This window comes from Cygnus olor, chromosome 1 (genome assembly GCF_009769625.2).
Source record: "Cygnus olor isolate bCygOlo1 chromosome 1, bCygOlo1.pri.v2, whole genome shotgun sequence".
NCBI classification, from domain to species: Eukaryota; Metazoa; Chordata; class Aves; order Anseriformes; family Anatidae; genus Cygnus; species Cygnus olor.
The window spans coordinates 193,113,365-193,132,518 of record NC_049169.1 but is presented as its reverse complement, the minus strand read 5'-3'; the positions used below and the strand labels follow the sequence as shown (position 1 = coordinate 193,132,518).

Sequence of the window (19,154 nt, the reverse complement as noted above, 5' to 3'; positions counted from 1 at the left end):
ATGCCTAGTCTTGCCCGTAAGCAGCGCCATCATAATAGAGGCAATTGTTTCAGAAGAGCACTGAAGGAGCTAGAAACTGTTGTTGGTTTTGTTAGGTGTAGAGAAGATATTGAGACAACTGGTGAACAATGGAGACTTGATGAAAAATTGTGTTAGTAACATGAAATAAATGAGTTTGACCTCTATTTTTGTAAAGCGAGGGGCACTGGAGAAAACAGGAATCCCTACATAGTTACAAGGCAATCTGTTGGTATTTACAAGAACAGGATTTTACTCAGGTATTCAACTTACTGAGATTATATAAGGTTATTCATTTCTGTGATGCAAAATGATTTGAAGACTAGAATGTGTTCTGTAACATTTTATACATATTGCAAACATTACCCCATTTTGACTGATGGTGTAGATCATACTGTATAACTTCACATAATATTCTTCCCTTTACTTTAGGCATAACAAGGCATGAAATAACACCCCACTACCCCACTACTACTGTGTCAGAGCTTATAGCATGTTTGTTTTTTTTCTCAAGTGGGTCAAATCCTTCAGAGATTATTAGGTTTTCTGTCAACTAAAAATAACATTTACTAGGTAAAAGACAGAGAGTGGGCCACTGCTTAGCAAGGAATGTAAAAGTCAGGGGTCAAAAGAAGATCAGTGAATATAAAGTCTGGCAATGAATGTTAGCAAGTTGTTCCTTCAGCTGAGTCCAGAAGGCATACTTAGTTTCTATTACCTGGATCATCTCTGATTATATCTGTTTGAAGACAGAATGTCTGTTTTAAAGGTAAAAATAAAGGCCTTGAGAACAGAGATCAGAATACGAGTTTGCTCTGTTCCCTTGGGATGCTTCATGTATTAATTTTCTCATTTTTAATTAAGGTAAGGGTCTCCTCCATAAGGAAAGAGTCCAGTAAAAAAGAGGAAAAATTTATAAATGCACTAGACATTTGGCTAATGAGCTCCACTGCAGGATGTACAAGCAAACATATTTAAGCAAAATCTTCTATTTGGGAGATTTTTGTTCCATCTTGCATTTTTTACAAATAGAGACAAACTAGAAAGGTAGAAACAATCTTGACTTAAGTCACCAAATTTCAAAGAAGAGCACTGTTATTGAGAGTTTCTGATATTTGTATCTCTAGAAGAAAATAGCTCTTTAGTGTCCATGATGCTGCCCTCACTGCACTTTCTCTGTCCTTGGGGAGGGGGTGGTGGGAGGAGGGAACAGGAGGGGAAAAAAAAAAATAGTATATATCTTTGAAGTACTTCAGAGAGACATCTCTCATCTACCTGGCTTCACAGAGCCTATTTCTGCATTGCCACTTTCATTGCCACTTTCAGGAAGTTTTCACCCTCAGACTTCAGGGGGGATTCATAATTGAACAAAGCTCTCTGGTCTGGAGCAGAGATCAAAGGTCACAGGAATTTGTTCTGTTGCCCTTTCTGTTTTCCCATACTGAGAATGATGATACAAGGCAACTAACAGCAGGTGAAACTCTTCCAAGAAACTCAGTTCCCAGTTTGGTGGCACAAAATCACATTATAGTACCTCTGCTCATGTCACCCTGTTCCTTATGCCAGGAAAGATCCCTGGGAGCTCAGCAAGACCAGTTGTGAAACAAACTTTCTGAGCAGGACAGAGACAGCTGGAGATATTGCAGTGATGAGTGCAATGATGCAGGCTATGGAAACCGCAATGAAACTACTGCCTAGAAAAGTAATTTTTATCTAAACATTGCAATGGTAGTACGTATTCTTAAATTTGCAGTGGATCTTAGTACAAGAGGTTAAACTATCATTCCATCTTTTCTTCTTCAACATGAGCTTAACAGCACAATGAGGTCTTCTTTTTTTCCTTTGTTTTCCTTTTTTACAAGATATTTTTACAGGAGCTTTGTCCTTCTGATATTTAGTGATTCCTAAAGGTGAATTTCTATGCTACCTTATAGAAGTATTGTTGGGGCCAGTCTGTGGTACTCAGGACCATAATATGTTTTATAGCAGGCTCATTTTCTACAATCAAAAAGAAATCAAGGCATTGAAAAAAAAATATTTCTCCTTTTGTTTGTCTGCTCCAGGTTTATTTGAATGCAAACAGAATAGGATCTTCATGATATCAAATTTGACCAAATAAAATCTGTCAGGTTATTCACTTCTGTGTCAGGAAAAAAAGGGACATTATGTATTTAAACATAATCAATGAACTTCCCTAAAACTGTGAGTGAAGACCAAAATCTCTCAAAAATACTGATACCATTACTGTATACATGTCTTACTGACTTTCTGGAAGTTTTCCAGGGCTTGATAAGAATTAATCCCCAGAGTATGCCAGTGGGATACAAAAGGGTTATCATTGTTTCCGATCTGCAGATGCTTGGAGGAAAAAAATCTGTTTCTTGGCACCTCAGAAATAAATTTCTCCTGCCCTTTTCCCTGCCATTTCCTCCGTCCCTTGTAAAGTAGCTCAGCAGAGGGCCAGATGCAGCCTATTATATTTTAACAATGCAGCTCGTTATTATTTCTGTCTTTTCTTTTTATTACAACTCTCTGGCTGTTTAGATGTCAATTCCCAGAAAACTGCCAGGCTTCAGAATATGTATTCATTAAGGGCACAAGTCAGCTATGCTTTGAAGTTGATGGTACAGTTCCCACCAAGTAAAAGGCCTATCCCACTAAGATAATAATTGTCCAGGTAAATTGTAGGTAGGCTAAAGCAAGGGAGCAGGGCACTGAATGGCATCTCAGCGGCTCGTAACAATAACTCTCTGTGGAACTGACATTTGAGAAACAAATAGTACCTTCAAAACATTTTGCAATTAATCTGTGTGGTAGTTGCAAAACTGCCCACTTCCAATTGGCAGTAAGTACCAGATGGACTCCCAAGAGACACAAAATGACCATTTAGTCTTCTATATGCAGCCTTGGCTCTTGTGAGAAATCCAAAAGGAGGAAAAAAAAAAAAAAAAGTTTATTTTCTTTTTCATGGAGTTTCTTTGAGCTGAGAACAGTATTTTAGACTGGCACACTGAGCAAAAGAGTAGGCAATATGGAGAGAGTGAATGTCCCAAAAGGCAAGGTGAAAAGATGTTCCCAATGAAGAAAGTGCAGAACAAGATTCAGCTCTAAAATGCAGCTATTTCCCCACATCAACAAGCTCTTCCCAAGGTGCTCAGGTTCCAGATAAAAATGACCATGTATGTATCTCACAAACCAACACAAGTTTAAAAGGTTGCATGATAGAACAAATACTTATGGCTGATCAGTAGTCATTCCTCTGAACTGGTCTACTTTGTTTGTGGTAGGGAGTCAAAACTTGTGCTCTTCTTCTCAGTTAGCTGTCTCTAGATATCCTTTCTGCAAGTCTGTGTGTATTTTTATAGCTAGAAGCTTTACTTACATCTTCTGCCTTCATTCCTCTGCTAACCTTTTCAATTAAGTCACTCAGTAAGAGTTTAAATCAACACTGAAAGGGGATTTAGATCCTGTTTAACTGTATCTTAGCAAATCACACATGTTAAACAATGCCATGTGTTCTTTTGTTGAGTGGGACTGTCTTTTAACAGCTTTCAGCAGGATTGACAGTTTTCTGTAGTCAATATTTGAGTACAATTTTCCCTGCACTTCTTTAAAGCCAAAGGTCAACTGGATGAAAGGGGAGCTATAGGTCCAAGCCTGACCTTACATAGAGACCTGTTTTATTGTTATACTTCAGTTATTTCTTTCCACTCTGAAAAGATACGTGAAAAGAATAATCTGCCTCCTGGACCCAGAGAAGACAGGGTTTCTTCTTCCTTCTTTCTTTCCTTCCTTCCTTCCTTCCTTCCTTCCTTCTTCATTCCTTTCTTTCTTCATTCCTTTCTTCCTTCCTTTCTTTCTTCATTCCTTTCTTCCTTCCTTCCTTTTTTTTTTTTTTCATGTAGCCAGGAATAGCATATGTGCAGGAAGATCCATCTCCCTTGCACCTTCCATTATGAGCAGCAGGGATGAGCAGGGGCTGCAGGTGAGAGCATCCCCAACACCTGGCAGCCCATCTGTTACCTCCAGGGTAGGCTTCCTGTGTACATAATTACACATTAGGCTCATTTTGATCTATTGCTTATATGGTTCAATCCAGTGAAGCCAAAATTTGCAACCATGTGTGCCTTAAGAGAGTGAGGCTCTCTTACATTTAGAGTGAGACTTTGGCTTCCTTGTTATGGATGCAGGCAACTGATTTTGCACACAGCAGTGTAGAAATTCTTTCAATAGCATTTTAGGCTGTGTCGTGTGTGATTCAGATCAATTTTGGATCTTAAAGTGGAGTCTACAGAAAAACTCATTGGATGTGGTTGGACTTCTGGAAGTTATTTCCTACATAATATCTCAATTTTGTGTGGGTAAGTGAAAATACCCACATTTCAGGTGCCACAATGCAAATGCTACCAGGCAATTACCTAGGTTCTTACATTTTCAACAAAAATTTTGAATACGTGCTGCATTTCCAAAAATGCGTTTTACTGGTTGCAGCACAAAGCAGTAAGAATGAGGATGTAGTTTGATGCTCATTTCTTTATTAGTTGTAATTAAAAATATTATTTCCTTCTGTGGATAAAGCTCAGGGACTAGCCTACATTCATATGCGCCATGCTAAGATCCACGTCCTCAGGTTTCAATCAGTGTATGTTATTATTTTAATTGTATTCTAACATTACCTGCTAATAAGGTTTGTTGTTGTTTATTGTGTTTGCTTTTTTTTTCTCCTTTAAATCTACATGAACACATGACAATTAGTTGTAGTTGTGCAGAGTTTAAATACTGTGAACGCAGGCTATGAAAGTGTAGTTGAAAGTGAACAGAAAGTCATCACGGTTTCTTGAGGACTTCAGAATTTTTCCTGCCACAGTTAAATAAACAGGCTGCTACTTTTGGCATCTCTTTTAGATGTGGGCAATTATCCAGGGTAGTTTCCAATTAGAGTGCTTTTAGTTCATCCAATTTGTAGACCACAAGAGAAGATATTATGGCATCAAATAAAATAATTGCAAACATTCAGACCACATCTAGAATACCACATCCTTTTTTGGCTTCCTAATTCAAGAAAAACATCAATAAATTGAAGCAATTTCAGCAGAAGCTCATCAAGATGGTCAGGAGCTGGAGCACCTGCTCTGTGAGGAGAAGCTGGGGGAGCTGGGCTTGTTCAGCCTGGAGCAGAGATGACTTTGTGGAGGATCTGATGGCAGCCTCCAGAGCCTATGGGAAGGTCATTGAGGAGATGGAGCTGGGCTCTTCGCGGCAGTGTAGGTCAGGAAGATAAAAGACATTGGACATAAGCTGAAACAGAAGTGGATCAGAAGGAGAAATTTTTTTCCCCATGAGGACTGTCAGGCAGTGGCACTGTTTGCCCAGAGAGGTTTTGCACTGTCCATCCTCAGAGGTTTTCAGACCACAACTGGACAAAGCCCTGAGCAGCCTGGTCTGACCTCAGGGCTGAGCCTGCTGTGAGCAGGAGCAGAGACCTCCTGAGCTCTCTTCCAGCTTGTGCTATCCTGTGATCCTTTTGTGACATTACAGGTTGGACATCTCCAGCCATCACATTTAATCTCCTGGAACTCCAGGAGCATTCAGAAAGTGGCAGGAGCTTATGGAGGGGGTTGTGTAAGTTTCCTTCCTAGTAAAAGTCTTTCCCCAGCTTGTACAAAAGTTGCTCCTAACCACCAGCCTGCAGTTACGATTTCTGTGAATTAAAAGTCAGTCAGTTGATCTCATCTAAATCCCAGCCCCATGCTGGAAATGCAAAATAGAGTAAGGGAATGTGAACTCAATGAGGTGGCAGTGCTGAGTATCTCTGCTTTCCCAGGGCACAGGGAGCCCTTAAGTTACTAAGTGACCCTACAGAACTGCTGAGTGGTTGAGAGCAAGCACATCTGTGGAAACCCTAACAGCAGGGTCAAAAAGTGGAAAAGTTTTTTTTATTTGGGGAGTCAGAGAACTCGGGTTGGCTCTCTCTCACTTTTGGCAGGGTACACAGAAAAATCAGGAAAACCTCATGGGTAAAGACTGAATTGAGAGCATGTGCACAGCCTATCTAGTCTATCTGTAGTAAGTAAGTGACTTTCACTGGGAGGCCAGAAGGCAAAATTCTGTAAATTCTTGCCTGAGAAGGCCCAAAGATTTCTGAGAGGCAGTGAAATGTGGTTGACTGGGTGAGAGGCTGGAAGTCATGCCATACTGATGAGCATAATTATGATCCTGCCCCCATTTCCTGGGAGTCTTGGCAGAGGTCAGTTCACCTTCTGGCTTCAATTTTACCTCTGCAAATTGAGGGTAATGACAATTGCCCATCAGTCTTAGAAGAATAGTGAAGATTAATAGCATAGTGTTTACTGTGCTGTGAATATATAAAGTTCATTCCTACATGAGATGTTTGTATTCTTATCTCAAGTCCATGGAGGTGTGTGCTTCAGAATGAACCCCTCAGTAGGTTTATCCATGTCTTTGATCAAAGAGACTGTTTTAGAGGCAAAACAACAGACAAAAAGTAACTTCAGCTAATGGTTTATAAACAGTGCTCTATGAACACGTGTTGTTCTGTCTTCACTTTAGAAAACAACGGGAGAAATCTCCATCACCAGTGTACCCTCTTTCCTCCTGCTTTTTTATTAAAAATACATGGCAAGTGGGCAAGTATTCAGGGTGACAACAATTACAATAGCTGGATCTCCCTGTCCACTGTAGAGATCTGTCAGTAATTTGCGTGCTTTGTAGTCTCTATAGCCTGGCTGCTTATGTTTGAAATGTCACAAGTTTATTACAGTGTTACCTGTGAGTGTGTTTAGTCTACCTGGTTATGAGTGCTGGTGCATTTGCGTTTCCTGCTGTGTGCATGTCTGTACCAGTGGTGGCAACAGCTGGTTGCCAAAGGGATTGGATTGCCCTTGTGTAATAATTTCACCTGATCTTCAACTGATGTTCCGCTGGCTTCAGGGCATTTTAATTATCAGCAGACTGGCTATTGGGCCGACCATCTTCTCTGGTTGCTGGCACTGTTGATGCTTGTCTCAGCCTATCAGATCTTCCTCATTAACTTCTGCGATAATATTCAGACAGAAAGTCCTAGGAACTCTTCCAACTAATCCCCATTTTGGCTGCTGACCAAAAAAGGCTTTATATGACACAACTGTAATTGCTTCATTTGTATGGTATTGATCTGCCATTAGGCAAAACACAATCCAGCACTTCACTAAGACTCAAGTTATGCAGTATTATTTATTGCTTGCATTGAAGTTGCAGGTAGAGTTCCCACCTGGGGAATGGACCCCTATGTTTCTCTCAGTCCCCACTTCTAATTAAAATTATGAACTTCAAAGTGCATTGTAATTAGACCAAAGCTTAAGAAACCATCTCTTAGCAGGGATCTTTCCATGTATTTCCTTCTTTGTAATCCTTCTTTCTGAAGAACATCAGAAAGAAGTCGCAAAGAAGCATGTAATGATACAGAAAATTCTCATGCCTCTTCTCAGTCTAATTTTAGATCTCATCACAGTGCCCCAGCCATGCAGATCTTATGAGTTAGTGGTCTGCTTCTGGCAACACCAAAAATCAGCCGATTCCTCAGTGTTACCAATGGCTTCTGACATAGTGGCCATGTCAGGTTAATACCTTTGTGGACACTGATGTCAATGAATGAATTCCCTCAGAAGCAAACTGCATTTTGCCTTATAGCTTTCCCACGTCAGGTTACTGTCCTCACAAGGAAAAAAATACTGAACAAGCAGACTGCTTGTATTACAGCATTTTCAGTACTGTACAGTATGCCAATGGTATTTGGCTTAGCTGTCACTTCGTACTTCTTTCTTATTGAGGTGAGACTAGGATGGCTGAAAGTCCAACCAGATGGGCAAAAGATTGGTGTTCATTGGAAACAGAAACCTAAAATAGTTTGGTTTCTAAAATAAAAATAAATAAATTCAGCTGAATCTGGCTACTCTTCAAAAACCTGGGAACAGTAATAGTAATAAGTTGTGTTGTGTTTTGTGTTTTTTTTTGTTTTTTTTTTTCAGTTGCAGCTTCTGAGAGGATGCCAGCAGGCTTTTTCTCTCACTGTGGCTCTTGCCACAGATACTTACATTTTCTGTCACCCTAAAAGTGGTTAAATGCAAGTCATTTTGTAGGAATCTTCTCCTGAGGACATCCCAGAAATGTTAGCTAGGACAGAGGACTTCTGTCACCGTTTATGGAGCATCTTAAGCTGACAGTGAGGTAGCTTGTGAAAAAGGTGTGCACAGATTCTCAGTCAAGCATCTTTACTTGTAGAAGTCACTCTATTCCTGTTGTGAAGAAAGCAAATAATGCCACATGCAGGTGCAATTCTCTATTTTTTGTTAATAGCAGTTCTATTTAAGAGAAAGCCTACATTAAGCTAGTAAATAATTCTAAAACCTAATAATTTCGTGTGACTTAGATAATGCCAGTCAATACTAGTGACACACCAATCACTAGTGTAAAGGATTTAAAGTGCCTTAATTTCAGTATAGAGAAAACAATGATAAATAATTTAGCAGTAGGAATAGTAATTACTGCCTATCTAAACCAAGTTACTAAAGACAACCAAATTTTATTGGCCTAAGCATTCATAAAAATTAAATATTAACATTGCAAAGCCAACTGCCCTGGCTGTGTCCCCTCCCAGCTCCCTGTGCACCCCCAGGCACCTCGCTGGCAGGGCAGCACCAGAAGCTGAACAGCTCTTGGGTCTGAGTAAGTGGTGCTCTGCAACAACTAAAACATTGGTGTGTTATCAACTTTATTTTCATCCTAAATTCAACACAAGGCACCATGTGACCCTCTACAAAGAAAATTAACTCTATCCTAGCCAAACCCATGACACTTGCGTATAATTTATCTTACTAATACACTTGAAATTCTATATGCTGTCATTTAAACGATAGATACATGGAAAGGGAGACAGCATTCCACAAGTGAAAAAGGGCTCGTTTAATCATCTTTTGCTTCTCCTAGATATTGTCCTACTGAAGTAAACAATATTATCTTAATTTGTTAGTTCTCAATCTACTAATTTCCTTGTGGTTTGTTATTGAAAAGTCCTTGGTATTTGCTTGACAAAGGTTAATTTGCACATTATTTAACTGTAAAAACTCTCCTACATATCAAGGTAGACAGCAGATTACCTTTTCTTAATCTTAAACATCTCTAACATGTTAAAATAATCAGTTGCTGTTATGAAGTCTTGCTGCTTATGAGGAAGGAAATGCAGCTACATGTCTTAAGGACTAGAATAACAGGACAAGGTCATGTAAAATTAAGAGTAGTTCCTCTTATCCATCCAGCTATTCTGTGTTCATAAGGAATGACATGCAGCCTGGCATGAGTAAAAAGTTGCAGAAGCCTGATTGTGAAATCCTTGCAAACATTTTCAGATTTGAAAGTATCCAAAAATGCCAGAGAAACTCAGTGTTGTATTTAGAAAGATCTTAGTTTTTTTTATATTACCTACACTGCTACCCAGAGAACATATGATTATAAAGCATGTTGAGAAATGTGGCTAGTTAGGAATCAGAAAAACTAATTTTTGCAGTGAGTCCAACAGTTTATTTTACTCTTCATGGTTTGTACTGCGAGTCCTGCCTTTCTGGAGGTCACAGTACCATTTCTTCCGAGGACAGGTGATTCCTGTTCTTGGTCTTCCTGAGCATGAAAGCTGTGTAATGCTCAGTCCAAGGCACAGTGTTTCTGCTGCTGCTGGGACATGTGGAATGGAGTGAAAAATTAGAAGCTGCTGAAACAGCTGCCACCCACTTTGTGCTGGAAGGTTTTGATGTACCCAAACCTTCCTTTTTGTCAGGTGGCCAGAGCATGCAATACTAATAGGCTGTAGAGCAGTCCACCAGTGGTATCTAACCTATTGAGGTGGATGTAAAGAAGGAACCATTTTCTAGGTTGTAAGGAGCTACGCCCTATTTCTATTCAATAAGTACCGAATTGCATCCAAAAGAGACACATTTTTCCTAGCCTCCTCCTGGATGAAAACAGTCAGTCTGGGTCATTCAGAAGCATAAACTTAGAATCTTTTACAAGTAGAGCTAAGATATGTAAAACACATTTAAATATGCTGGCCAGCATCAGTAGTAATGAATAATGTTTTTGAGCCTGCTGAAAACAAGCCATACATTATAAAAAAAAAAAAAAAAAAAAAGATCATTTGTGCAGACAGTAAACTGCAGCATTCCTGGTAGGGCATGAGATGTGGTATAGCTCCATTGCTGTGGCCCCCACCACAAGCCAGTGCTCCCTGGCACTGCCCCACATCCTGTGCCCTGGCCACAAACCTTGCCAAAGCTACCATTTTCTCTCAGCTGGGTGCCCCTAAATTTAGGAATTACTGGAGAGGCAGGAGAAACAGCATCCAAACCCTGCTGTGACAAGGCCGTGAGTGGAGAACTGCTTCATCTACAGTGTGAAAAGTCAAAAAGCTTTGTGCTGACCATGCCAGAGGTGAGTGTTACCCTGTCTGAAGGAGTTAGGTATATTTGGGGTTTGTATTTGAAAATGCTCATTTTAAACATTTCCCATTTTTAAATATTTTAAATGCTTTTAGCACTATAAAATGTATAAACAAAGTAAAGGGCTCAGGATTCCAAAATTTCAAAGGTGAGAGAGAGTTTCAAGCAGTCAGCAGTGGGCTAAACCCATCCTCAATGCAATTCCAACTTTGTGGAAACAGTTATACCAGTGCTAAGACACTTTTGAAAAATCCCACTCGAGTCTTTAAAACATATTTTCAGTTGCAGGTGTTGGGCTGCAGCAGCCTATTCGCATAATCCTGTTTATGCTGAAACCAGCAAGAAAAATTGCACTTTGAAAAGTGGCATTGTTCCACGAGAACAGGATTAGGTAGTTGTTAGCCAAAATTAAAATAGCTCAGAGTTGAGAGAAGCTAGTGTTTCTGCTTCTGCTAAAGACTGTCTGCCGAACCAATATGAGGAATTACCCCAGGGACAATTTTACGTGTTTTTTATTTACAGCAAAGCTTTGCATAAAACTGAGAAGCAAGCTGAGTTGCCTTCCCAGGTCAACTGCTGTTGTTTTTACCCAAGCAAAATACATATTTAATTGTTTGTGCCAAGAAGCGTTTGCATACTGTAATTGGAGTATCTTGCTGCAAAACAGCTTTCAATTTATATAAATATTTTAAACTACAATAATCAGACTTCTAGCTGGTGTAAATTGTCAGAACTTCTTTGAATTCAAAGTAGCTATAACAATTTTTAACAGCAGTGGGTCTCCCATTAATTGGAACTCCTGCTGATCCTCAAGGTGTAAGAGTTTGGCTCATATTTGTTTACAAAGCTCAGTTCAAGTAACTGAGCTGCGTACGTAGGATATACATAGAAGCTGTAAATGCTCAGTGCCCCTGGAAATTAACCATCTTATTTGGATGGCTAAATGAGGAGGGATGTGGTTATTTTAATTAGCCACAGTCGGAAAGTATTTGAACTTTGCTTTAAATTTCTCATCTCTAAACAAAGAATAACAATATATATGTACTCTTATTTATTCTTAATTTTTGTAAAATATTTGGAGATATTATTCTGTAAGAGGTGATTTCAATGCAATTTAACAGGGGATTTTTAAATAACATGTATAAGTGATAGCTTCTAAAAAAAAAATGATGCAAGGGACACAGCCTGCCCATGGGTTTTCTGCAAGAGTTAGCTTCCTACAGGCCACTCAGTTTTGCGAGATGGAATTGAAAAGACACCTTCTGTCCTGGTGGGTCCTCTGCTGGGCCTGGACACTCACCTGAGGTGGTGGGTCATGTCCTTTCTCTGAAAAGCATGTACATAGCAGTGGAAGATTTTAGCAGAAAATCCTGAGAGATCTACTGCAGTAGAGCTAATATCATCATGAAAACTTACAACTTGAATACTAGTAGTTCTTTATTGAATATAAATGATGGGTGAGCTATCTGAGCAGGTTCCAAGGCCTCTATGTTGTTTGCGCTACTAGATACACATGAAAATATTTTGATATGTGCAGTGTTTTGTTTTTTCAATTAAATAGCATTAGAGCATGCAAACCTTCATAAATCCAGTACAAAAATTATTCCCATAAATTTTTGAATGTGCTTAAAAAAAAACATGATTTCAAAGTTGGCCCTTTGTATTTTAAATTTGGGTTGTTTTTCTTGTAAAAATGCTCTTGCAGTTAGCTCCCATTTTTAATATTTGCATTATTGATCGATCCTTCAAGCCTTCTGAGTATGGAATGATGTAAGCTTTGGCTACATCTTCCTCATTAACAGAGTGCTTGTTTCATTCCTAATTTATTAAATACATTCAGCCAGTGCCATGAAGCTTTACACTTAATTTCTCTTGATGAATTGTCAAACACCCTTAAACTGTGCTGCATTTGTGTAGTGTTACAATCTGCCATCAGCACTTTTTCAAAACACGGTTAAAATAAATAGCTCAGAAGACAGGCATGTTTTCATTTTTTTTTTGCTTTGTAAGGTTGCATTTTAATTTCTTCCCATTTAAAATGGTTTGAACAGATAATACAAACAAGCCATACAAATGCGCCCGCTTGTGTTTCACTAAATAGATCTAAGCCAGATCCTCAGCTGCATCCAGGAAGCACTTGATTGCGTGGCGAGGGGAGGCAGCTGTGGCCTCCACTTCCGGAGCCACCTGAGCTGGATGCAGATCAGATCATAAGGGAGTAACTGCAGCTCACATCACTGAAGTAAGGTCACTCGGCTTCACCAGCTGCTCTCTGCTGTGTCCCAAGGGGACCCTCCAGACCAAGCCAGGAGCATCGAGTGGCTTGGCTGTATCGGCAGGTAGCTACAGGGAGAGCCACCCAAAGTGCAAAAGAGAGGATGATCGTTGTGTTGCTTGAGAGGCATCATCATCTGCTAATGTGTCTCTGGCTTTGATATGGTGGACTCAGGGAAAACTTGTTCTTTTGGTGAATTTCTCACCACTGCACCCATGGCTTCACTTCCCTTTGTGCAGCACCTTATTGGTCAGTCCCTCTTTCGAGCCAGTCACCACTAGGATATATTTATATATATGTATAACAAACATATATGACAACCCAGTCAGGGATTTTACTGAAATAGAAAACAAAACCCTGTATTTTTCCAGTTAGTCCATACCTTGCTTCTCGTGCTCCTGTGGTGATTTACTTGTTTAAATTTCTGCTGTTGTTTGAGGTTTGCTGTACGTTTGAAGGATCTAAGGTTAAAGAGAGGTGGCATCCCTCTGCACGATGTCACTTCTTAGCAGCTAAATGATTTCTGAGGCTTTCCAATCCCTGTGAGAAGGATTTGAGAAAAGCCTTTTAGATGGTCAGGGTCTGTGCTTCTGCCTCAGTGAGCTGCAGCAGTGGCAACAGCAGTGGTGGGATGATACGACATGCAGCACAGCTGCAGTTTAAACAGAGTTGTCTGTGTGTGTGTAGAGTTTCCTTAGTGAGTCATGGCATTTTTACACTTCCTGCTTGTTAATTATTGTGAACAACATCCCCAAAAGAATTCAGTGACAGAGCGGTGCCGCCGTCAGTGAAGGCAAAGGCAGAATTTCTCCAGGAGTCGGCCCAGCATTCAGTGAAGTATTTTGGCATCTAAAGTGCCCATTACACAGGATTTATGAGTCTAAGTTCGGGAAAGAGATTCAGGAAAATGTCAAACCAGTTTAAATAGCTAAGACATTTAAGTTTCCCTGGCAAAACTCTACTGGTTGCTTAAAAAATGGCTATTAAATGCTCCCAGCAGAGATTCTGCCTTTGCTGTAATGAGTACCTGAGGACCTGTCTGTGACTTTAGGCCACTTAGTATTCAGAAATGGGTATTCTGTGACCTGGCTTCCTGGAGGAGATTTCCTTTGCTAAATGTGCTCAGGCCAAGGCTAACTCCTCCACATGGCCTTCACAGGTAGTGCTGACTGTGGTGTTTTCTAGCCATTGCAGAACAACTGTGCATCGGGGAATTTGGGGAGCAGCTGTGTTTGAGACTGTGGATACGTGTTCATGTCTAATCAGGCTGGGGAGAGCCTTTGCTATCTATTGCATGTGCTGGTGCTCTGAGCGTCAGACTGTTGAAAACGGGCCTGACCTTACCATGAAGGATGCTGTTCTTGTGTGTGTTTCTGGTTGCTTTAGATGCTCAGTCGCAGTGCTGAAATATGCACTTAAAACAGTGCATTGGGCACCATTTGGTGCTCCCTCCCATGCTGTTCCCCTGTGGCTGTCTCAGATTTTCAGCAGCACTCCTGGTTCAGGGAGTGTAGTGATAGGACAAGGAGTAGTGGTTTTAGACCATAGATTTTGATTAGATAAAGGAAAAAAATCCTGACTATGAGAGTGGTGAGGCACTGGAACAGGTTGCCCAGAGAAGCTGTGGATGCCCCATTCCTGGAAGGCCAGTTTGGATGGGGCTTTGAGCAACCTGGTCTGGCGGGAGGTGTCCCTGCCCGTGGCAGGGGGGTTGGAACCAGATGGTCCCTTCCTTTAAGGTCCCTTCCAACCCAAGCTATTCTGTGATTTTGTATGATTCTGTGCTGCCTGTTGTGGTCCCCAGCCTGGGCATCTGTCTCATTCCCTTGTGGTTTAGGGGCCTTTGTGTGTATCAGCCCCTCTTGCATTTCAGCGTATAATTGCTAAATGCCATGGTGTTGTGTGCCATGGCATTTGGTCATTTGTTGAATGCCAGCCTCACTGCTTTGTACCGACTGAAGTCTAGTAGATGGGTTGTCTGTCAACTGTTATTGTGACCCAAACTCATTGGAAGGCAAAGCAAACCTCTCTTCCTTCTTTTCTGGGCTTTGGGCAAGCATGCTGCTGCCATTCTTTTGGGTGTTAGACCAGTTATCCCTATCTGGTGCTGTAGATGTTGTTTTGGAAAGGGCTGTGTAGGTGCAGTCATCTGTCTGTGTAGTTTTATCTTCTGCTGACTATGAAAGGCTTATCTGCAGGTGGCACAAACAGGCTCTTGGAGGGGGGGGGGGTGTGGAAAGTGACACTAGCATTTTGAACAGATTTAACTATTTATTGGGAGATAGAAAGTGATTTTAATTGAGTGAGAATGATTTAATTCTCATCAAGTTTTGCACACTGCAGAACTAGAGGCAGCGTACAAAGAGCTGTGATCCATACATTGGAATCACTGTCCATGCAGTCACATAATAGTGAAGTGAGGAATCATTGTAACACAGAGAGCTGCAGTTTTGGCTGAATTGGTGTGATGACTGCATACAAGGACTCCCTTTTCTTCTGCGTAATAGAAAATGCAGGATTGTGCAATGACAGCAAGGATTAAGAGTCAAATATTAAAGCACTTGCCTACTTTCTACTGTTAAGCCCTTACTCTTGCAAAGCTTTCAATTCCTTTATTGAGGAACAAATTGTTCTTCAATGGGAGTTTTGCCTAAATGTGGAATCAAGGATTCAGTCTTATTCTTTAATGATGAAAGATCATCATTTAAAGAACAACATTTCTGCCACAGATTGCCAAGTTTCAAAATGTCTTCTTCTGTGGCAGAATGAAGCACTGTCTAGGCTGAGTATGAACAATCTAGCATGGCTGTAGATTCATACTGAGGTCTCTGGTACATAATTTTCAATGCAGTCACTGTTGCACCTATCAGGGTCTCAATTATGACATTTCTGTGTGAGATACAGCAGTGTTCTCTGTGTTTTGCTGACCAGAAGGAAATTGTTCCCACATGTTGAGGTGGACCTGGATAACAAAGCAACAGAGAAAGTGGTGTGAAACTAACCTGTTTTTACATGGCCTACTAGACATGATGAAGAAAATAATGTGTTACATTTATAAACAATACAGTTTAATTTCAGAGCAATGATTGCAGCTTAAATCCACATTTACTTCGTCATCCTTTTTATTTCCATTTCTCTATTGTGCCGTGAAACTGTCTAATAACCCAGCTAAATAACCCTCTCATGAATGGGTTTCATTTATTTATTTATTATTCTAGGATTACTATCAACCAGCTGTAGCTTCTCTAAATGACCATGAAAAAAAAATCTTTAATAATCTTTAATGTTTTGAAAGATAAATTCAAACATTTGGAAGTAGAAAAGCTCTTCCCCTTCAAAATGGGCATTAAACATGAGAATTTATATTAATTGTCAAATAAATTTTCCTAGTAGTTTTTTATTCATCTTTGAACAGCCATATAAAAGGCCAAAGTAGACATTAATTTGAAAAGCTTGAAAAACTCTGAAGCCTAAAGGGATTTACAGTGCTGAGGGCAAAAAGTTGTAAGCTATCAGGCAACCCAAGGTATTATAATGATTGAATAAAAACTTTCAGAAGTTTTATGAAAGCAGAAGGACATTGTCTAATTCAATGAGCTTTAGTGTTCATACTTGAAAAACTACAGCTTAGAGGAAATAATATGAAGATGCTTTTACAGATAAATTGATTGATAGGGCTTCCAATCTGCTTTAAAACAGGACTGTGCTTAAGTGGCTCATTGAATGGAGCATTACTGATATTCCTTGAGATATACTTCATCCTTCACTGGAATGAACACTTCTGACTGCATCTGTAGCACTGTCAAGGCAGTTGTTTATGTTATTGCTACCCAGCATGACAATTAGACACAGCAGCATTAAATTAGACCTTGGTTTGGTTCCTTTTGAAAGGAACAGGAGTTTTGACATTGACTCTGCAGAGAGCAGGCTCAAGTTATGCACTGAAGCCATTTTCTGAATAAGTAGTGTTGATCAGCATCAAAGAAACAGTGTTTCTAGGATAATTTTCATTTATGTCTCAGTCCCAAAGTCCTCACAAAGGTAAAATTTACATTTAGTATACTAGAAATATGTCTGCTAAGTGGCAGGGCTGGCCACGCCATTATTTTTCTGAGTGGGGCAAAGAGGCAAAAAGCAGTGTTTGAAACTAAAAGCTGAGTAGGAAAAATCTGTAGTAAATATGACTGGTTCAAAAGCAATTGCTTCCAAGAACAAAAGGGACAAATGAACAATTTCATTCCTATTTTGCAATTTCTCCTCTCCCTCTGGAGTGTGAACCATAATTAGAGCACTTATACAAAATCACATTTGTCAGACTGGCTGCTAAATTCCCCTTAAAGCTTTATCCACAAAGAGCAGTCTGTTATCACTCCCACTACAGCCTACAGTTCTTGTTTGCACTTTCAGGGACAGACAAGCAATTATTCTATCCGTATTGAAAATATCATGTAAATGTAACAACAGTGAAACTAGGTGAGGCCAGTTCTGCACAAAAGCTGTTTCCAGATTTCCTGAGCAAAGACCTGTCTTGGTTCCAGCAGGAGCTATATGAAAAGCTGTTACCAGATAGTGGAGGTATGTCCTAAAGCCAACACTAGTCCCACAAACAGGGCGAGTGTTGCAAGGAAGGCTCCATGAGCTGTGAAATACTGCTGTCTGTACTTGTCTGCCAAGAATATCTCTCTCTCAATGAGTGAGAAAAAAACATCCATTCTAACACAAGAAGAGACCCTCATGGATGAGAGACCAGACTTCTCTAGAGAGGGTGAATTACGCCCTGGTAGCTTCTGGTGCCATAAGATCAGCTGGAGCCCTGTCACCAGAGGATCTCTCCTCCTCAACCCTTCTGCAAGAGCTCTTAAGGTACTGTATCCTCTCGTAATTGATGAGAGGAAGATGCCATTAACAGATACAGCTCTTGCCTGACTGACAGATCTTGACAGTATTAAACAGATTCAAAAAGAACTCAATTTTTCTCGACTTCATGTTGCCCCTGAAGAGTAGTAGTTAAGCTACTGCGACAGACACTTCTCTCCCAGCAGAGGCATAGGATGCCTCAAAGATTTGACTCCATTGCTCCACATACCTCTGCACATCCACAGGCAAGCCGGGGCAGACACCCACCAGAAGCAATGTACGTGTCTGGCAGGTATGGGTGCGCTAGGGACCTTTGAACATGGAAAAATGAATTGATGAATTTAATGAATTTAAAATTTATTTATTAATTATATAATTATTTATTTATAAATATTGATGTAGTTGTTTACCGTTAGGATATATGACTGTTGAGGCTGTTAGTAATAACAATAGGAAGTCATACACTTAAACAAGTGCAAACCTTCCTCAGCAAGTGATGAAGGCTGCATAAGTGCCTTGACAAATTATTTGTCAACTGCTTTTAAAATGTCATACAGGGATGTTAGCTCCTATCATAAATCCAGGTGCCTTACTGAGTTTATATGGTGATCTCTAGTGTCTGCCCTCTGCTGTCCAATCTCAGTGCTCTGTGGATGCCTAAAGGAAAACCTCAGCGCACAGGCAGAAGCAGCCCCATCCCACAACCATCTGTGTCCCTTTCTTGCCTAAATTTCAGTGTGGTCCCAATAGCCTGGACTTCATATCATACAGAATTGGTGATTAGCCTTCATGGTGGTAAGGGTTCAAAACCTGGACAGACCCAAACTGGTGTTTCTCTCACCGGGAAGAAGAACACTAAACTCAATTTAGAGGACACCATGTGTCGTGGAGCCCCTTTCAGCCTGTTTTGCCTATGCCACCATGCTGCAGGATTCATCTTCCACCCAGTGACTGTGCAATGTGTGTAAACCCTGCAGGGAGCAGTCACCAGCATGGCCCAACCACCCGCTTGTATCTCAACACCCTTTCAATGGGCACTTGAGCTTCTGCTTGGCTGCACCATCCCCAGGTTTCCCCAGGGAGGATGTCCTCCAGCTTCACCATCCCTGGAGAGGATGTCCTCCATCTTCACCTTCCTGCCCACCAAGGGTGGTGAGGGACACCAGCTGCTCTCCCAGGACAGCAGGGGAGTCCCTAGAGTTGCAGGACTAAGCTAGACCCCAGGTCCTGCATTTCCTCCAAGCTTCTTCTGTGCGAAGGCAGTGGGACTCCTCTTGAGCCTGCATCCCAAATGCATGGATGTGACTAAAGCAGGCAGTGAAGCTTCAGGCGGGCAAGACTCCAGGCACCTTTTCGTGCAGCATTTTCAGTCAACTGGCTGGAGGCTGCATCACGCTATTAGCACTGCTCTTCAGCTGTGCCTTGCCCCCCACGACCTGCCCCTGGAGCCCCATCCCAGAGGTCCCCGAGGCTGTGCAGTATTATGCTGCTACGCCTCAGAGCTGTACCTGGCACAG

At 40.8% G+C, this 19,154-nt stretch overlaps 1 protein-coding gene and 1 long non-coding RNA gene across 8 annotated transcripts in view; both read left to right on the top strand.

The window, feature by feature from the left end:
- Nucleotides 1–19,154, top strand: part of GRIA4 (glutamate ionotropic receptor AMPA type subunit 4) — a 225,517-nt gene that overhangs the window by 189,119 nt on the left and 17,244 nt on the right. The window lies entirely within an intron of this gene.
- On the top strand, nt 3,628–18,636 carry LOC121063577. Its single transcript, XR_005816068.1, has 4 exons — nt 3,628–3,640; nt 4,790–4,799; nt 11,281–11,283; nt 11,412–18,636. It is a non-coding gene; the product is annotated as an uncharacterized LOC121063577 (long non-coding RNA).